Here is an 11053-nt window from a genome sequence, read left to right on the forward strand (position 1 = left end):
CTGCTAAACTAAAGATCGAACTAAATGTGAAAAAGCACATTTTGCAAATGCTGCTGAGGCAACAAAAATTCTACAAGAAATATATAATAGTAAACTGGCTGCTGCTGCTACCTCTCGATCAGTTGATGTCCTTGCTTGTCTTTTTGCGACGTTTTGTCGACTTCTTTTCGAGTCTATCAACTCCTGGTGCGCGAAGGATGTCCCAACGTTTAACCGGTTTTAAGACTTTCAGGCCCTGTCATAAGATGCTGTTGGTGACTGACCCGCACCTAGTGTGCTTGTGGTGTCTGGAGCGCGTCCTTGACCCGAAATCGTGCTCCGACTGTCAGGCCATGCATCCAAAGACTTTGCAGGAGCTGTCCCAAAAGTTGTTGGAGGCCCGGCGGTCGGCTCCGTGTCGTTCTTGTTCGAGAGGAAGGTCTCAAACCCGTTCGCAGAGCCCCCACTCCTCGTCGCACTCAAAGTCGTCGAGGTCCTCGGGTAAGTCCAAACACAAGAAGAAGGCAAAGACTCACAAGCACTCTTCACCTTCTCCCCATCGGTCGGCTGGCGCGATGCGGGATTTGGAGCGTCATCGTTCAAAGACTCCGTCTCTGGTGCCTGATTCAGGGACAATTCTGTTCCTCACCCCATTTCTGGGAGCCAGAGCGCCCCCTGCGCAACTTCTTCAGTTTTACGAAGCCTTACACCTAGTATTTGGGCAGCCCAACTCCGCCTGCGCGCCTTCGGGCCCTGCGGAGCAGGTTAGGTTTCCAGGGCCTTCGATGCTGTCAGCTTCAATGCCAGCGGACCCCTGCAGATCCAGGCCTGGAACCAGATTGACACCGGTCTTGCCCCCGACTGACGCCTTCCCCATCCTCATCCCAGAGTTGAACCCGGAGCCGGACTGACTTCAGCCGATGTCGGAACAGACGCCGAGGGTACTTTTGTTCCCCTGTTCATCCCTCGTGTTCCCTATTGACCAGAGTGTGGTGATGAGGACAGGGAGGGGTCGCTGGGTCCTTTAGCTGATCAGCTGGAAGAACCAGACTGGCTAGAGGACCTGGGTGACGCTAGTAGTCTGGACACTTCTCTAGACACTGGCTTGCTTTCCCCCCTAGCATGGCTACGGAGGAGTGCCCAATGCTGTGGTGGTGAGAAGGGCAGCCGAGGTCCTGGGCCTCGAGCTCCTTTCGGTGGCAGTGAGGACTAACCTCCTGACGGAGGTTCTTCAACCTGTGGCGTCCTCTTCTGAACCCCTATTGTCGTTTAATGAAGCCCTCACTGACGTCCTCCTGGGCACCTGGTCCGAGCCCAGCACGGAGGCTCCTGTGGAGAGGAGGATTGCTTGTTGCCACCACCCGGCCCTCAGCGACCCAGTGTTCCTGACCCAGCACCTTTCTCCCCAGTGCTTGGTGGTCCAAGCCTCTTCTTCAAAAGGCACATTGCAGTCTGTGAATACTGTATGCCTCTTGGGCCGATACTCACATACCATCTGGGATATGGTTGCGCAGGTGCTGCCTCAGTGCTTGGAGGGCCGCTCTCTCCCAGGCAGGGGTGGATGAGAGAGACACAGCTAAATTCAGGATTAGATGTGGACTGGATACCACCGATTCACTAGGCAGAACAATTGCCATGTTGGTAGCCCTTAGACGCTACGCCTGGTTGAGGACATCAGGCTTTTCGGGGGATGTCCAGTCAACCTTGATTGTCATGCCCTTTGATGGCCGTCGTCTGTTTGATTACAAAGCACACTCGGCGCTGGAGCGCTTTAAAGATTCTCGGGCTACAGCCCGAACTTTGGGCTTCGCCGCTCCTTCTTGCCCACTCCAGTCGGCTTTTCGTCCGTTTTGAGGCTACGGAAGGGGCACCCCACCAAGTCTGGCCCAGTCTAGCCTCGGGCTCACGCAACCTGCCCAGCCTCTGCATAGCCGCGGATGTGGGACCCAGCGACCTCGCAGTTCTGGGAGCCAGCGGGAAGGCCAGTTCACCCTCCCCCCCCCCCCCCCCCCCCTCCCCGCCGCAGCCTCCAAACCTTCCTAGTCTGATGCTTCAGGCCCATCAATGACCAGCGGGAGGCAGGATTTGCCATCACCTCCTCCACTGGTAATTTATCACGTCGGACAGGTAAGTTTTGTAAATAGTCTGAAGGGTCTACTCCCTCCCCTTTCACACCACCCCTTCCTCCATGCCATTGTCTTTCAATCGTATGTCAGAGGATCATTTGGTGCTTCTCCGCCAGGAAGTTTCCGCTCTCTTGGCCAAGGGGGATATAGAGAGGGTCCCTGTGCCAGAAGTAGATCGTGGTTGCTATTGCCGCTACTTCCTGGTGCCCAAGAAGGACAAAGGCCTGTGTCCTATTCTAGCCCTCAACCGCTTCCTCCGGAAGGAGAAGTTGAAAATGCTCACGTTGTCTCAGGTTCTGCTTGCCCTCGCCCGGGAGACTGGATTGTGGCGTTGGACTTGTAGGTTGCCTATTTCCATATTCCCATCTTGGCTGCCCACATACGCAATCTATGGTTCACGGTGGCCACAAGCACTTTTAGTTCACTGTGTTTTTCCTTTGGCCTTACCAGTGCCCTTCGGGTGTTCATGAAGGTGATGTCAGTGGTCGCAGCTCATTTACGCAGATCAGGGTTTCCAGTCTTCCCCATTCTCAACGATTGGCTCTTGAAGGGGAGTTTACCTCAGGCTTTCGTCTCCCACCTCCAGACTACGGCGAACCTTTTGCACTCGCTGGGGTTCACTATAAACGTGCCAAAGTCATACCTGACTCCCTCTCAGAAGCTCCCTTTCATCTGAGCTGTTCTGGACACAGTGCAGTTTCAAGCCTATCCTCCCGAGCACCGAGTCCAGGATATTCGGGCTATGGTACCGATGTTTCAGCCTCGATCCCGGATTTCGGTGAGAATAACTCTGAGGCTGCAGGGCCTCATGGCTTCCTGCATTTTGCTGGTGGATCATGCCAGATGGCATATGTGGGCTCTCACAGTGGGACCTGAATTTCCAGGAGGCGCAGCATCAGGGGAATCTTTCTGACTACGTTCAGATCTCAGAGGGAACTACACAACAATTGCAGTGGTGGATTACAAACCCAGCTTGGGTCAGAAGCAGATCCTTCTCCCTTTCCCAAACAGATCTAACAGTGGTGACAGAAGCGTCACTCCTGGGATGGGGCAGCCATCTGGGCGAGGCGGAGATCAAAGGCGTCTGGTCTCCGGCGGAGTCCAGGATCCATAAGAACCTACTGGCGCTTGTTGGAGTTTCCAAGGCAACACTCGCTCAGTAATGCTTTTCATCAAGAGTGGAACTGCGGCCTCCTGTACGCTTTTCCGCATGTACCACTTCAGCCTTGAGTGCTCAAGAAGATCAAGCATGATCTGTTGCAGCAGCAGGGGATGGTTCTTTACCCAAACCTGTCCAGTCTCCTCCTACTTGCATGGAGATTGAACGGCAACAGTTGACAGCTTTCGACCTTCCGCCTGAAGTCTGTAATGTCATCTTGGCAGCCAGGCGTCCCTCCACTAAATTGGTATACGCCTGTAGATGGAACAAGTTTGTGGAATGGCAGCAAAGGCTGTGGATCCCTTTTCTGCCCCTTTTTCAGAGGTCCTCTTGTACATACTTTCTTTGGCCCAGCAGGGTTCTGTTCTGGGCACTCTTAAAGGCTATCTAGCTGCCATCCCTGCTTTTCTTCGGCTGCCAGATCAGCCATCCTTATTCAAGTCTCCTATTGTAAATAGATTCTTTGCATACCACTCGTACACACTGCATCCAATATTTTTATTGTATTTGTGGTGCTACATCAACTAAACCCAGTACTAGCATTTGCAGCAGTCCTTTTCGACACTAAGAAAGCATTTGAGTCCCTAGAGTGCCCTTTGTAATGGCAACACTGGCCTGGGGGAGTACACTCGACAGCTAGTGCTGCTGTTATACTCGCAGCCAGAGTTTGTGTAAATGGTTTAACTTCAGATATGTTTCCATTAGCCAGGGCAACAGGCACTGAAGTCCTTTGTCACCTGTACTTTTTCTACTGGCCATGGAACCATTAACCTACCCACTGTGGAAACATAATTTCCAGAGAGGCCTTTATTTTCGTTCAGGTTGCCTACTGCTTTCTATGTATGCAGATGATATTCTGCTTATTGATAGGTAAACGGTGTATAACTTCACCACCTCCCCCCCCCCCTTGTGTTAAATCTTGAATTAGGCATGATGCTTTCTCTCCTTAGTTCTCTGCTACCTGCTGCTCAGCCAGAGTGTGTGTGCGTGATGCCAGAGTTAGAATGTTTATATATGCTGGAGAGATTAGTTGGAGTGAGCAGGCTGAGCAGCAGGAAGCTGCTCCTAGTGGGGCATGGATGTTACATCTACATCACATCTGTAACCTGTAACTTAGACTATTATCTCCTATTCAACTTCATCATAAAACCTATGATACCTGCCTACTAAGGATCTTTTATTGATTGCAACAATGGCGATGAGTGGAGAACTAACCTATGCGTGAACAAGTTTGAAGAGGAAGATTAAGTTACCTGAAACAAGTGAAAGTATATGTGAGAGAAAGATAAAGTCTACAAGAAACTAAGAGAAAGGAGATGAAGATAAAGTGAATTCTAAAAGAAAAAGAGAAAAGAGATTGATGCCTGCAAGAAAAAAAAACGACAACTTACAACCTGCAGTCTACTTAATTGTGAGGGGCATTTTTGGTCTTTCAATTGTATGCAGTCTCCTTCTCATGATTATGGAGTTTGAATAATACTGTACTATACTACTTTGTGACAACAGAAGTATACTATCTCATTTTACTAGGACATAAGTTGTTGGATTTAAAGTTTTGAAAATTTGTCAGCGTTCTGGATTGCTAAGTGGTTAAGGTTCAGACTTCATTCTGGAATCAAATCTGTGTCTAGGAGGAAGCAAGAAGAGTGTGCAACACTTATTGATACCTGAAAACATGAGGAGAACTGACCAGAATAAAAGTGTATTTACAGTTTTACAGTGAACATTCTGCATTCCCCGCACCTGGGATGAACATTCTGTGCATGCCCACACCTGGGAGAAATGGGTGAGGTATCGCTCACCGGCGTACTGAACTTAGTGTTACCTGCTATGTTTTGTTTCTCATGATGGGTTTGAGTAAAGTTGTCAGTAAGATTTAATAGGGTTTGCATGAGATGTAATGCAGGATGGTAGTTAGATGGTAATTATATGGTGTATATTGTTGTGGAATATTGTGCAAATTTATGCAAAAGGGGCAATTTTATATTGATTCCATTTTGGAAATCCAGAAATTGTTTTCTTGCAAAAATGCTGTTTTGTAAGAGTAGCATTGAGAATATAATGTCCTTGATCCTGCAAGGGTTGTGGGAGAGAGTGTTCCATGTTTTGAGTTCAATATTATGTGGTATCCTGGTAGGATGAACGAGTGTGAGAGATACCCTCTGCCTACTGCTGAAGTGAGCATTTGTTATGCATGATTATTGTTTGCCAACTGTCCTGATTCATGAGTGTGGGTTGTGGGACAACCTTTATCTTGTTTTTTTTGGTCACAAGATGCCCTAGGTTGGGATGATTGTGGGTTGAGAGATACCCTTTACTTTGCTTTTCTTTCGCCACAAGATGCCCAGGGTTGGGATGAGTGTGGGTTGAGAGATACCCTTTACTTTGCTTTTCTTTCGCCACAAGATGCCCAGGGTTGGGATGAGTGTGGGGCGAGAGACACCCTTTGCTTTGCCTAATGTTGTGTACACAAGATTCCCTAAGGTGGGTTGAGTGTGGTTTGAAAGAGACCCATCTTCTGAGTATTTGTAGTGTTCTATGTAAAGATGAGGGTGGGTTGTGAAATACCCAATGCCTACTGTATTGTGTGTGTAGATGAAAGAGACCCTTTTATATGCTCTCAAGATGCCCTAAATTGGGATTGAGTGAGGTTGACTTTTTGGATTATAGTCGTAATATACCATTTATGATTGTTTACAATTTCTAAGGGAGGAAATGTGTTATATTTTGAATTAGGCATGATGCATTCTCTCCTTAGTTCTCTGCTACCTGGTTCTCAGCGTGCGTGTATGTGTGTGTGTGTGTGTGTGTGCGCGCGCACGTGTGTGTGTGTGTGATGTAGAATGTTTACGTATGCTTGAGAGATCAGTTGGAGTGAGCGGGCTGAGCAGCAAGAGGCTGCTTCTGGTGGGGCATGGATGTTGCATCTACATCACATTTGTAACCTGTAACTAAGTCTATTATATCCTATTAAACGTAATCATAAAATCTACGCTACCTCCCTACTAAGGATCTTTTATTGACTGCAACAACCTAATAAGGGAGATTATTAGATTTGGCAGATTCTCTAGCATATTTATCAATTGTGTTAAAACTGAACCATTTCCTTTCACTGGTAACACAATCAAAACTGAGTTGGAATTCAGAATTGGATAGATAGATGCTTTTGTTACTTACCTGCAGTTGATAGACAGTGATACACAGGCCATTGTTGGACTGAGCTATGCTCTGCCAGTGGATTTGTACCCCAATAGATAAATGTCTGGATAAAATTGCTTATTTTCCAGGTTAGCTGGGTAGCACTAAAAAAAATAGTAGTGCTTCACAAACAACTGTATTTGTTCATGAACATACCCATTCCTTTGAATAAGACATTTTTCCAGACCCTTAAGACATTGTTGATCAGGCTGGTTTGGGCAGATAGACAGTCACAGGTCGTTTAGTTTGTTATGGCGCTTCCTTATGTAAGAGGTGGCTTCAAGGTTCCAGTTCTGGAAATGTAATACTTGGGAACCAAGGGACATTTCTCCAGATAATTGTATTCTCTGCACAACAATCTTCATAATCCTACACCAGAGGAAGAGCAACTGATGGTTCTCCCTTGTAGTCTTTGTTGCTACACATATTGCCACAACTCGTAGTGGAGATGGTCACTGTAGCAGCCACAGGCATGGAAGTTTATAAGAATAAAATCAGATGTGACATTTCTATACTCGCCAGTGATATTTCTGTCTCAAAACACACTTTGTCCACTTACCAAAGAGAGCATGGTGATGCAAGCCCAGTGCAAGACTGGCTTGACGAAAGTTGGCCATCCCTATATTGAAGGGAAATTTCTTACATAGATGTGACCCCAATCACTTATACATATTCAAATTACTTTCAACTGAGTCACACCGTGTGGTAGAGGATTTTGGGGTTTCCTAAGGAACCCCAGGAGTTCGAGCGATAAACCCAGTTAATCGGATCCCCAGATTCCACAAGATCGGTATCTAAACTATACACAGTGGTTTCTGCAACTACAACAGATGGCTCTTCTTACAGAAGGAGGACTGGAAAACTGATATTAGCATGGAGCTTACTTATGCAAAATGGAAATATTGTTGTATGCGGTCCAAGATAGTCTCCATAAATTATAGGCATAAGCTGCTTCATTTCAAGTTCTTATATCGAGCATATTCCATGCCTGAAAACCTGCATAGGATAGACTCAACCGTGCCCCACCACCGCCTGCAATGCTGATCCGATCATGCAGGGTTTATCCACCGAGCCAAGATATTTTTAAATACCAGCGTGGGATTACCAGTACTATCTAATGCCTGAATGGGGCCCGATAGAAACGCGGTCATTGTCAGCTTTGCTAGGCTATGTCAAGCTGATTCTACGTGGAGCTTAACGATTCACTGCGATTGGGCTGTTACTGGCTAAGGGCAGCGTTGCAATAAACTGGTTTAGGAGTGCTGGTCCCAAAAGAGATGATTGGCTGAAGGAAATAATTCTCTGTACTATCTAGAATCTGTTTGCTATTTCCGTTTTTAGATATCGTCACTCATCTCTCAATAAATTGTACCCTCTTGCGTGTCACTGATTTAGGCTTTCTACCATGCTCCATGTCGCTCTGACATAATGTTTCCGGTCCACTTCTTTCCTTCTACGAATCATTACAATCAGATACAATAGTCCTATTAACTATGTGACAGTAGCTCCTAGAATGCAAGTAGCTACCAAAGGAGAGCCAGAGACTGGAAACATGGTTTGTGATAAAAACTTCTAACTGCAGATTCCTCACCTTATGAATACGCCAGACTGGATCCGTAGAATTTTTTATGCCATTTCCCCCACTTGTTGGTAGGTGGTATCATGCAGCTCCATGTCAGATCTATCCTGTCCTGCATGTGACATCGGAGCCACTATATCTCTTCCATATTCGAGCCCTGACATCAGTACTATTCTTTCTACGCCTTCTGACACTGATCCAGAGCTCTCTCGAATCCAGTCAGCTTGACAGAATCTTCCAGAAAGTGTTCCCAGTGTGCAAAAGACATGTTCCTACATACAACTACAAGACTCAAACCATGCAAGGACTGTTATTGCCAGATTTCAGTGACGGGCACCCACTATGTCTGTCTCTGGTGTCTTGGCTCCAAACACTACTCAGTATTGTGTGACCAATGGGTGAAGATAAATGGAAAGGTCATCTGCGACATGTAACTTGCCATCGTATAACTATGGTGGAAGCCGAAGGAGGCCCGATCTCGATCAAAGTGGAGAGAATGGACATGCCGATCTGGAGATCGATCATCGTCGAAATGAAGGTTGTTAAGGAAGTCGAAGAAGTCCAAAAAAATCCAAACATGGCTCTCCTTCATCCTGCCACGCCCACCACTTGTAGTTGTGCGTCGCGTGGGTACGTCAAGGCCCAGCCTGCGGAGTCATTCCCCTATCTCAGAACCGAATTTGATTCTGATTTCGATGTGCCCCAACTTCCCCGGGCCATCAGTGACACCCTAACAGTTCAATGAGCTGAAATAGGCCATGGATATAATCTTGGTTACCCCATCTGATCCTTATGGCGTGCCTTCGGGCCAAAAGGATCCGTATGAGGATAAAGTTGGGTAGAGTTACTGCTGGCGGATCTGTCCCGACACCAGCTGTGCCATTCGACCTCAACCACGGGCCAGATACCTCCTCGACCTCTGCTCCACCGACTCCTATACTGGTGCAACATCTCACGCCACCTTAAGCTTCACGACTTACGATGCTAGCCCGAGTCTCACCGCCACCACCCATGGGGGCAACAATTGACCTAAACATCAAACCACCCCACTGCAGCTACAGAAAAAAAACGTCACCCTCAGCAGCATACAACAATTGGGTGGGAGGTTGCATCAACTCTACCTCCCCTGGGTGGGGGAGCATCACATCCAACCAATGGTTGCTCCAAAGTTTCGAACTCCTTTCCCTTTGTGTCTCACCCCCCAGATATGACACCAACACACAAATACCTCCAGGAGGACCACCTGTCCATAGTCCAAGGACAAATTCAGGCTCTCTTGGCCAAGGGAGCCATAGAGAGTTTCTCTGCAGCAGAGTTTGGGACTGACTGTTACTCCCAATATTTCTTGGTGCCGAAGAAGGATGAATGGCCCATCCTTGATCTCCATCCTTTGACCTTTTTCCTCTGGAAGGACAAGTTCCAGATGCGCACTCTGGCCATTGACCTAGGAGGCTGGATAGCCGCTATGGATTTGCAAGATGCCAATTTTCAGGGCCCCGCCCTTCAACCCCTGAAAATCCCTCAGTTTCAAGTATGCCAAGAGCACCTTCAGTTCTCCTTGATCCCCTTTCCACTTTACCAGTGCACCTCAGATTTTCACAGAAGAGATGGTGTTAGTCGCAGCCCATCTATGGAGGTTGGGAATACCAGTCTTCCCACACCTCAATGACTGGCTACAGAAGGTGGGCTCACCTCAAATGGTCTTAACCTCCTCCAGATGATGGCCAACAGGTTGACATTGCTGGGCTTTTCTGTTAATGAGCCAGAATCACGATTCTCTCCTTTGCAGCGACTCCACTTCATCGGAGCCATCCAGGATACAGTGTTCTGAGTCTCCCCTCTGCCTCAAAGAGTCACAAATATTTAGGCTATGATACCGAGGTTTCAACCCTTAACTTGGGTCTTAGTGAGAGTGGCTCTGAGACTTCTTGATCTCTTGTATCCTACTTGTGGACCCTGTCAGGTGGCACATGTGGGATTTGGAGTCTCAGTGGGTTCAGTGCCAAGGGAGCCTGTCGGATTCCATCCAGGATTTGAAGGAGACTGTGAAAGACCTGCAGTGGTGGCAGCTCAACTGCATTTGACCCAATGGCAGTAACCATCTCCCTACTCTACCAAGAGCTAACGGTGTGACGGATACATCGTTGCTGGGTGGGGGTGGTCATCTGGGACAGGAGGAGATCAGTGGACTCTGGTCTCAGTGAAGACTTGCCTCCACATCAAGTTGCTGGAGTTGCAAGCAATTCACTTGGCATTGAATGTGTTTCTCCCATCCACGGTTCCTGCAGACCACGCAGTCACTATCTGGTACTGCAACAAACAAGGCGTGGTAGGCTTGTGGGTCCTGTGCCAGTAGGCTGTAAGTCTATGGAAGTAACTGAATGGTCAGGGTATTTCCCTGATCGCCCAGTACCTTGTAGGATCCTTAAACACCAGGGTGGATGAACTCACCTGACTTTGCCCAGCGGATTTCGAATGGCAGTTACACTAAGACTAGTATATCGATACATAAAGGTTATGTCAGACATTCCTAAGGTTATGTCAGAAATTCCTATGTCAGATAAGATACTGTGTAAAAAGCCTACCAATCAACCACTTGTAGGGAGAGGTTTTTCGGCCCAGATTATCATGCAAGATACTGCCAGAGAAGTTCTTGACAGAGACTGCCAGACTGCTGTGATGCCACAGCATTAATTTCTGCACTGAAAGTTGAAACAGGGCCAAGTTTGGGAGGAGAGGAGCTGATCCTATGTATGTTTTCCTTTCGAGGTAGCACTTCCTCCCAACTGCTGATAATGACTGCGTTTTGCTTTGCAGAAGTATGCAATGGTTGATTCTAAAAAACTCTAGATGCAAGTTACACTACTCCATGCTCTCATAGTATAGAGCATAAACATAGGTTTTAGAGTGTCAGGTTGCTAGATGCCAGATTTTCGTTTTATTCTCTTTGTTTGCAATATGTACTTGTGCTTTTTTTTAATAATCTGTATGGTTATTTCAGATGTGCTAAGC

The 11053-nt window shown here is 47.3% G+C and overlaps 1 protein-coding gene across 1 annotated transcript in view; it reads left to right on the top strand.

Moving 5' to 3' along the window:
• Positions 1-11053, top strand: part of BLTP2 (bridge-like lipid transfer protein family member 2) — a 748021-nt gene that overhangs the window by 730473 nt on the left and 6495 nt on the right. The window lies entirely within an intron of this gene.

This window comes from Lissotriton helveticus, chromosome 3_1 (genome assembly GCF_964261635.1).
Source record: "Lissotriton helveticus chromosome 3_1, aLisHel1.1, whole genome shotgun sequence".
Classification (NCBI taxonomy): domain Eukaryota; kingdom Metazoa; phylum Chordata; class Amphibia; order Caudata; family Salamandridae; genus Lissotriton; species Lissotriton helveticus.